The sequence below is a fragment of the Xiphias gladius genome, chromosome 9 (assembly GCF_016859285.1).
Source record: "Xiphias gladius isolate SHS-SW01 ecotype Sanya breed wild chromosome 9, ASM1685928v1, whole genome shotgun sequence".
Classification (NCBI taxonomy): Eukaryota; Metazoa; Chordata; class Actinopteri; order Istiophoriformes; family Xiphiidae; genus Xiphias; species Xiphias gladius.
The window spans coordinates 7336100-7346461 of record NC_053408.1 but is presented as its reverse complement, the minus strand read 5'-3'; the positions used below and the strand labels follow the sequence as shown (position 1 = coordinate 7346461).

At 39.6% G+C, this 10362-nt stretch overlaps 1 long non-coding RNA gene across 1 annotated transcript; it reads left to right on the top strand.

Annotated features, from left to right (window-relative positions):
- Nucleotides 1–561: 561 nt before the first annotated feature.
- Nucleotides 562–1964, top strand: LOC120794617. Its single transcript, XR_005708143.1, has 3 exons — nucleotides 562–750; nucleotides 835–1038; nucleotides 1320–1964. It is a non-coding gene; the product is annotated as an uncharacterized LOC120794617 (long non-coding RNA).
- The last annotated feature ends 8398 nt before the right edge of the window (nucleotides 1965–10362 follow it).

Genomic DNA, 10362 nt, shown 5'->3' with positions numbered 1-10362 from the left:
TTTTAGCTCAGTGAAATAGATGATCCACAACCTGAGGATGAAAGAAGTGATGTATTAACTGAAAACAAAGATGACAACACAGCCAAATAGATCACAGAACAACTTATCATCGAATGGGACGTCAAACCTTACAAGGAAACAACAGTATTGGTACACCACTAAACTGTAAGAATCCAGAGGATTTAACAGAATGGTATTTGTAATAAACCATAAGTAAAATTAAATAGAATAATCTCTCAAATCATCAACATCACAGCAATGTACTATATTTGCAGATATTGATGGGGATATGGGGATATTTTTGTGCTGTTTTTATATAGTGCACTATATTTACTGGGCTTTCCCCTTAAATCATAATGATCCTAATCATTTCCAGCTGCGGCAGCGGGGCTGGTACTGTTTTCACCTTGTGAGTCTGTGTGAGTCTGTGTGTGTGTGTGTGTGTGTGTGTGTGTGTGTGTGTGTGTGTGTGTACATGCATGTGTGTGCGTGTGTTTGTGTTGGAGGGAGGACATTTCGAACGGTCCTCACTTTCTGACACATTTTCAAAGGGCTGTTTGAGGGTTAAGACCTGGTTCAAGGGTTCAGGTTAGAACTATGTTTAGGTTAGGGTTAGGCTAAGGGGCTAGTGAATGCGTTAGGTCAATTAATGTCCCGCAAAGATAGAAGTACAAACGTGTGTGTGTGTGTGTGTCAACATGGCAAAATATGGTCCTGGAGACAACTACTGTAGTCAGAACTAGCACAGAGGTGGTTTTGAGTACTTTGGCAGCAGTATCTTAAAGCAGTTTTATCCCTTGTATAACTAACATGATTATTGTATTTTCTAACCAGTTAGTGAAGACGAGGGTTCAGAAGGAGAGGAAGAAGAAGCAGAGCACCGACATGAAGATGACCAGTTTAAGACCGGTTTTGGTCTCAAACTAAAAAGTGAAGATGATGCAGGATCTGGCTCTCTGAGTCTAATAAAGGGACTGCTGGACAGAGAGTGGAGCAGATGAGGATCAGCAGTGGACATTTTCTACAAGCTCTTTACAGGTGAATAAATCAAATACCAATGTTTATTTGACTTCTGTTATGTTCAGTTTTTTATTGCTGTAACGTTCCGATTCCTTTTTATGATGGCCCTGCTAAAGTGACAGCAACTTATGAACTGGAATAGAGGCCCTCCAGAAAAAACCCTTAATAGTATGGCCTTAGTCTACCACTATTTTATTAAACACAAGGTGTTGGTGGGTAAAGAGAGATTTAATGTTAAATTGCACCCAAGACAGCGAATAAATATGGTCTGAGTAGTAATCTACGTTTGTTTGTACAAGTAAAACTCCAGAAGCTGCCCTGTACAGCCTGAAGATGGTGCAACATGAAACAAAGCAGTGGAGCGGCTTCCGAGAGAAAATGGCAGCAATGATAGATGATAATAATCTCAGATATCTGCCATACTTCACATTGTGTCTTCTGTAGACAGCAGCGCTTTGGCAAGTGTCACTTTGTTCCAGAAAGATTTTGTGACAACAGCAGGGCGACATCCAAAATTGACTCTATGGAAACAATTGGACACAATCAGTGCTATGTGGAAGAAATATATTCCTTCTTCACGAGAATCTACATCAGAGAGATATTTTGAAGACGCAGATTTTATTATTTTCAATTTTTGGAAATTCCAGCGGAGAGATTGTTTTTAAGAACAGAAGAAAGTCATCTTGCGAACCATCAGCAAAGGTTACAATGATATGTTATTATTCTGACAACAGTGACAAACAAAATCCTGACCATATCTGAAAATCATATCTTCAAGATTTTTCAAAAGGAACAACAAAACAAAGAAGCTTAAGTGCTGTATCTTTCATTCATTTTATATCATTTTAAGGCAGCTTTTTGCTGACTGGTTACTGAGAAAATGCAATGCAGTTAATAAAGGAAAAGCTTCAAAGATGATAGGAGGATTCCTTTCTTAATTCCCAATTTTTTATACTGTTGAATGATTTTCCATATAATATGACTTTCATTTAAGAATTAAGTTTTAGGAATAATTAAAAAAAAAAAACATTTTAGTTATTTTTTTTTTTTTTTTTTACAGCTATTTATTATCTTGTGAATCTGTACTGTATTGGTGCATATTGAGGTGGAGAAGGGATGTGTACTGTATGATGTGATGCGTAGGTTGAATACTGGGAATCGAGATCTACTCCATTTTCCCAGGAAATACACCTGCAGGAACTCAGGATATTATCATATGTATGCCTGTGTGCACTGTTGTATTGTATGTACTGAAATAAAGTTGCCTTCTCCAATCCTTATTAAAGCTATGACACAAATGTCATGGGCGAATAATAAAGTCCAACTTTGAAATGCTGTTATTATACTAATAAAGCTGAAACAAATTTTCAGGTGCAGCAATGTTTTCCATTTACTTTGCGTGCTAAAATTGCAGCTTATAGTTCAGCTGTATGGCAAAATACATGTTACAATCAGTGTGAATGAAGCAAAGAATGCAAATACATGTAAATGAAAGCTCTGCAGAAAGAGTATCCAGTGGCTGGTAGGCCTCCATCTCCAACAGGTGAAGCATCGAGTGCATAAGATCACCCTAATGTTACAACTAAGGGTGCTTTCACATCTAAACCCTGGGTTTAAACAAGCTCAGCTGTGTTTCCCCATTTAGTTTGGTTCATTTAGGCTGGCATTAAAGCTGTTTGTTGAACTCTGGTGTTGACTTAACAATCAGACTGAAGCGGCCTGAAAACGTTGGCCGCGGTCCATTACCAAGAATACAGGAGTACTATTAAATCTATCATCTGACCACGAACTGTCAAAGAAGACAGCAGGTCATGCAGCACTTCACTGCTTTATATGTGTTTATTTGGATCTTCTCTGGTGTTACAGAAAGCTCACGAAGAAATGAAACAATATTAGCATTATTAGTCAGGACTCCAACTCAGCCTCATTTAATGAAACAAACAGGTAGATGAAAAAGAGGCCTTTTTTCACTTTAATTGTTTTTTTTTCCTGCAAAATGAGCAGTAAGACTAAAACATATTACAGTTGGGCAGGAAAAATAAAAGACGCACACCACCTGCAAATCTGTCATCATTAGGCACAAAGAAGATAGGTTGCCCACAAAGCCTCGGGCTGAAGCTAGAGGCTTCCACTAAGTACACAGACATCCAGTTTATTTAATAATCAGGTTCAGCACATATACAGCAGAAAAGCCTGCACACATCTGCTCCAGCTGTGCGTTTTGACAAACATCAGCTCGGCTAGACTGCAGGAAGCAGGGACACACTGAATGAAGTAGAATCCACACACTGCACTACATTGGCTTCACCTTTCGAAAAGGGGAAGATCAGTCTGTCCTCATAGATGGGATTCATAGGAGATAGCCAGAGCCAGTTAACCACCTGGTGTTGGGAGACACCTGGAGTCACCACAGTCCAGTAAACTGAGGCAGGTGTTCATACTGTTCACGTCACAGTTTACAGGCCTGTCATGATTCATGAAGGCTAATGTAGCCTGCTATCTACTCTAGTAATTACCACATAATGTAATGAATATGAAAAAACAACACAAAAAGGTTACAAACATAACAGTCAGGAAAGAGGGAGAAGGATAAAGAGAAAGAGATGACGAAGACAGGAGGGTCAGAAATAGCAGAAAAGTGTATTAGAGCATCAGCTGAAGAGTGATGAAGAGCTGGGAATGTGTACTTGAATCCTACTGAGGCCCCTGAGCTCATCAGCAGGACCGGCAAAGGGGATTAGGAAGACAATGGATTACCAGCAGAGTGGCAAGAGGGGATCCCTCTGTTTTATTAGAACAAACATTAATCCAGAGCCAAACACTCTACAGCTCTGTATTCACGGAGACACAGACATCAATATGTAAATACGTACACACTCACAGTAGAGATCTAGTGTCACAGTTACATCCGTTTGAAACCACTTACTCTGATGTATGCTTACCAGTTTATCACATAAATGCCTCCTTAAGCATTCTTGTCTCTTACACACAAATAAAAGACCAACAGGTGGGAGTTTAAAAAAGAGAGGCAGAAAGAAGAGGTGGCAGGATGGTAAACAAATAAGGCAAAGATAACAAAGAAGAAACAGAAGAAGACACAGGTGATAATGGTATCCACAGATATGGCGCCTGTGCCTTCTTTGTTCTCTGTCTAAAGCATCTGGTAATCAGTCACACTACAGCAGTCCTCCTTAGGTATGTTGCTCATTAGCGTGGTCTTTTGTGGTATTTTTTTTTTCTTTTTTTTTTTTTGGTTTGTTTCTTTTGTGACATACACACATCAGCACACAGTCACTCAAATTTGGACGAAACATAAATGCTGGTACTCCCAGGTTTCGGCAAATCATTACATTTAGAATTTCTACAGTGAATGAAAAGGCGGCAGGAGAACTTGCTGATATTCACAACTTTAATTTATTTAAGAGAAAATAATACATTTACTTTAAAAAGGCTCCAGGAAGTCATGGGGTCAGATGGGTTTGTCATATTGTCAATTGTCTGCAGAACCTTCATGACTGTCGTGAAGTTCTTGAATCCTCTATTGAGTTTTGAAGTGCACGGAGCTATTTCTGTAGCCGCTGGTTCTGGAGATAAAAGTCTTATTTATTTTTCCCTTAGCTGGAGCACATAGCTGGACCGCTTCTGTGGCTGTGATGGGCACGAAACGCTCCCTGCTGAGTTGTAAGTTTAAAAGATGAACATCATGCGTAAGAAAATACCTGGTTCTTTGATAAAAAGTCAAAGGCACAAGGCGGCGCACATAAAAACTTTGGGGAAGAAGTTAAATATGACTGCTGGGATGAATTTCGTCAATAAACATCTAATCGTCGAGCTTAAAATTCTGTTTTGTGCTCCACTACCATTGGACGGAAGCTAAGGATTATTGTGTTGCGAAAACAGATTAAAAAATCTGCAGTTTAAATCAATTTACTTTTGGATTCTATGGTTTTCTGATCTTTCATGAGAATGTCTCAACTTCACTCTTCAAAAAAGGACAGAAGAAAACAAAGCAAATAACATAATGAAATAAAACAGAAAACTAGAGTTGAAGCTAAATTTTATAGATTAGTTCAAATCTGAGTTTTCGCAAATACAGACACACAGCAACCCTCTTGCCTATAAATTATGTTTAAATATTACAAATTTGCTTTGCCAATTACATTTTGGGGAAAACATAATTGCTGTCTGGAGTATGTTCACTGGCAAAGTTAAGGTTAAGGTTAGGAAAAGATTGTGGTCTCTATCAAATGTTAATAAAGTTACACGTCCTGTGTCATGCTTCAAGTAACTGTTGGCTTTTTCAATATTAAACCAGACCATGATCCTTTCCTAACCTTAACCAAGTGCTATGAGTGCCTAAACATAACCTTAAAGACGGTTAATCAGAACTTTATTTGCTTCGAGCACTTAGGGTATTGCAAAAGAGGATATTGTAGGCAAAACCAAATGAGTTACATTGTTAATCAATGATCACTATGAACATTTTGAGACTTGGCAAACACTTCCATTAAAACCCTTTCTCATTATGTTTAAAACTTAATCCAGATGGCAGTACGTTACTTTCAAACAGCATTGCATCAAAAGAATGCAAACTCGTAGTATATCAGCCTTAATTTCTGTTGGACAGTGTTGCATACAGGCACACTCTGCACACTTCACTAGCTTCTACCAACACCAGTTACTCATACAGCAATACTCAATACTCTGGCTGTTTGTGGCAACACAAAGGGGACATGAGCATGGTATGTAGTGTGTACATACCTTATATTACATAACATAAGTCAATATAACCTATGTAGATGTCCCAAATTCCTGTTGTTCTGAATGCAATATTACACAAATTGATTTTTCAATGTTTCCTCTAACGTTAATCGACAGCACTTAATTCCCGTGAGACAGAGCATGTTTGAAGGTGCATAGATGATAAGAGAACGACAGGCAAAGACAAAGAGGAAAGGCCCCTTTGTGCTCAGATGACAACGAGTCAGATACCAGCATGTCCTCTTACAGGTGAGTCCGTCCCTCTCCGTCAGGTCGAGGCAAATCAGATTTATTATTAAAACCCAAATACCACAAATAAAATGTAAAGGGCTTTACAGGCCTGCAACATCAATGACCCACAGACTAGCTTTCAAAGAACACAAGAAAAAAGTAGGACATCAGGGTAGGAAAAAGCAAGAAACACTGGGAAAAGCAATTCATTTAGAGTTGAAGTCCAGTTCAGTGGGGGTTGTAATATGGAAAACTTCAATTAGCCAACAAAAGCAAAGTTGTAAGTTTTATAGAAACTGAGAGCGGTCATACTTGCAATAAGTGTATTTAATCCTGTTATCTTGCAATCATGAGCTGCCCTCTTTCTGGAGCCGTCTGAAAGAAGAAGCTGTACCATGTCCAGTGACAAGAGCAGAATTTGCAAAGCTCTTCTGAAGCAACAGTTGGCTGAAGTCTCCTTTCTCCTTCGCACAAGCATTCCCAGAGATGTTCTGCAATTGTGTGATTCCACAATATCTGGAACTCACCCATCAGTTTCCTTTTATGTTAATGGGGAGAACCGTTTCTATCAGTCAAACCTAGGGCACTGTGAACAACCGCTCATACCTCTATGCCTTCTTGAGGCATGGCTAAAGTAAAAGTGATGAGAGTCAACCACATTTGTAAAGTTTTGAGACAGAAAACCAAAACCTAGAGATGCTAAAACAGTTCACCGAGCTGAGGGGAACTATAGACTACGATGATCATTTGGGTTATTCAATATAAGCAACCCCTTTTCACATACAAGTGGTCAAATGATTAACTGTTAAAATAAAAAATTTGATTATAGCTGGTTGAAGCAACTACATGTAAAAATATCTTTACAAAGTTGAGGGAATGGTCACCATAAGTTAGAAAGACAGCATTGTCCATAGGAAGGAAAAGGGATGCGACAGTAAACCTTGTATGCCAGACCATCCACCCCGACCTCCTCCCTAAGGCTTTCTAGGTAATTAATTCCAACGAACAACCAGTGCTGCCATTTTTATGGGGAGGACAGTCATGATTTCCCTAAACTGCAACATGCCACTTAAACACGCAGTACACTGTTTTAAGTGTTTGTGCAACGCAGTTGTTTTTCTGGTGTGGAAAGACTTGCACTGGCTGGAAAAACTCCATGAAAACAACTGTGCAGTAACCAGCACTCGAGAGTATCCCCGCATATACACAGCATATCTTAAACTGGGCAACCAAGTTGGAAATAAACCACCCTCCACGTCAATAGCTAATCATCGCTGCCCAATGAAAACCATGTTTCTCTAACGTTGGTGGGTTTTACTATTATTCAATAAGTTGAATGGTCACATGCTCTTTTATGGGCTGAGAAACTTGGATTTTCTTTTCTTTTTTTTTTAAAGTACGTTTTTTTTGTTATTGCAAGGTAAGTATTAACCTTTTAGATGAATAGTTTTCATTTGACAGCAGTGAAATACTGTGGTAGCTGCGAGGTCAATTTGTGGAATTGATACAGTACCTTTTAACGTCAAACATTGATCAGGCTGCTCCTCAGAGGTTTGTAGAAGTCAAATATGTACTTGGTTTTTTGCCACAGATGCGAAAGAAACAATCAGTCATTCTTAAATAAATTTTATAAATGTGATTGAAGACAGAATAAGGCTCTGCTGTGGTCAAAGCTGTATAAATACATACTGTATTTAAATAAATTATTGCTCCAGAGCAAATTACAGTCGATGCTTTAGTATATGATTGATTTGCTCCATCGGAAACATTAATTCACATGCAAGGAGAGTGATGTAATCTTGCAATCCCAGAACAGAGCCTAACATGAAGAGAAGGACCCATGGAAAAACCTGATAAACATTTCAGGCTGGGCAGGGCAGAAAATATCTGCTATAAGACAGGGTATGAAAGGTTTGATTGTTTACAGAGTGTACAGTGTGCATGGAAATGTTTGTTCATAAATTAAAGTATTGATGCAGAAGAACTACTCATCACGTCATTTTTGACACTTACAGGGAGTGTAGAAGATTGCAAATCATTATGTTTGCTGCACGGGTGTTGTCATGTTTATGTGCTTTGTGGAGACACTAAGTAGGTGGTACGAGGTACTGACTTGGAGGACGGCAGAGAGGACATGACTTAATCACAACATGACGGCTAGAGTGTCTTCATTTGTTGCAGTTGCCACAAAAAAGGATCTTCCTGCCCTGTGCACTCACTCACATAAAAGGCAAACAGATTAGATTAAAATGGCATATAACAGATTAAAATGGCACAGCGAGGGAAATGATTTCATACAGCTGGCAGACGAGATGAATGAGGGCATGTCAGACAAACAGCATGGTGGGACTCTTTCTTCACATGTATGTCGGCGCATAAAAAGAAGAGATTAGGTGAGGCAGACTGAATGAGGGAAAAAAAAAAAATTAATCATCAGGTTTTGGAAAGGGTGGAGGGGGTAAAGAGTGTGTGGGAGGGAAAGGATCAGATTTTAAATGTAGAGGCACATCCAAACACAGGCACATCCAAACATTAGTTTTGTACATGGAAAGAATTTTGATGTTCTTTAACATCCGATAAAAACAAAGGACATAAATGAAATCTAATCAGAACTTCACCACCTACTTGTACTGTACATACAGTACACACACACACGCACAAACACAAACCCCTTCTCCCTCAGACACACACACACACACACACACACGCACACAATGTTTACAGTACAGGGCTGCGAGCTGTGTCCCATATTTCAATGCATACATCCAAATCCCCCTCTCACTCTCAGTATGCCTTGCACTGTGCTTCTAAACCAGCATTGCAACAACCGATGATTTCACTATTGATTAATCTATTGATTATATGCTGATGTAAATGAAGCTGCAGCCAGCAGCAGGTCATCTTGGTTTAGCATAAAGACTGGAAACAGAGAGAGAAAAACAGGTATCCATGCTCTGTCCAAAGGTAAAGAAATTCAGCTCCACCTCTAAAACTCGCTAACATGTCATCATGTCATACTTTGTATAATCCGCACATAAACTGAAACAGTAAATTGCGGTTTTCCGGCTATTTCTTGGCCGGACACTTTGACATCCTGGAGTTTTCACTAGTTGCCTGGACTAAAAATAGTCCAGTGCGTAACCCCTAAATTAAGCTAACCACCTGCTGGCTGTAGCTTCATTCATTTAATAGATAAATGAGAGTGGTATCAATGTTTTCATCTAATTCTCAATGTTGAATTATTCCTTTAATCAAGTAATTGTTTCAGCACTACTTCCAGTACTGAGAGGCATGTGGCTTGCAAAGCCTTTTGTGCTGCTACAAGATTACAGGATTTCCCTGTGGGCTAATCAAATAGCTAACTTGACTCAGTTAAACTGGTGAATCAGCTAATAATGCCAAAGATAACGTGGGGTTTAGCCAACAGGTCGAAAAGGGAGAAAGAAGATCGGTGAGATAGTGGACTGGTTCATCTCTATGGAGATCAGGTAGGGATTTCATGTAAACATGTTACAGTGAGCCTGTTGAATCTGGATCACAAGACTCTTGACCAGTATATGTGGCATACTACACACACGCGCACACACAATCTGGATGGTGTCCTGCTGTTCATCCAATTATGACTGTGCCATGGGGGATTGGGATGAAGTCAATTCAGCTGGTCAGCAAAGATGAATGGTTGATGGAAGCACTAAGGAAGAGAGATAAATCTCTCTCGAGGAACAGGAAATGCCAGCCACGTGATAAGGACCGAAAGAGCCGACAGTTTCAGTCACTACGTGTAGTGACAGAGCACCAAGCGGCCCACAAGGCCTGCAGCTCAAATTTACATCGCGTCTTGACAAACACAGGAAATGCAGATCGTCAGGTGATGGAAAAACACATAGTCACATCTGCCCAGTATCTCTAGGAATTCCACTCATGTTGGATGATTCTGCTGGACACAACTTACATCTAGTACCATTAACATTCAGTTCAAGAGGAGCAAATAGTGTATTGTTTATGCAGCATGGGGAAAACAAATATATATATATATATATATAACCATAACAAATGTGACAAGCTACACAAAACAGCCAGCTTCTCCTCTGAGAAGCAGTGAGAAGCAGTGAATAGGAGCACGGCAGGATGGCGAGGGACGTCCAGGCTGCGCAAAGTTCAAATAAGTGAACTGTGACCTTTAAGGGGTGGTGACTAGTGGCATGGTAACTGAACACACATTGAATGGATTATCATGTGGATGTAGAATATCCACAGTGTTGATAGTTGGCATCTAGGCTCTGACCTTGTCATTCGCCACAAGGAAACACAAAGTGCTGCGCAGCATGGAGTAGGGAGTGAAAATACCTT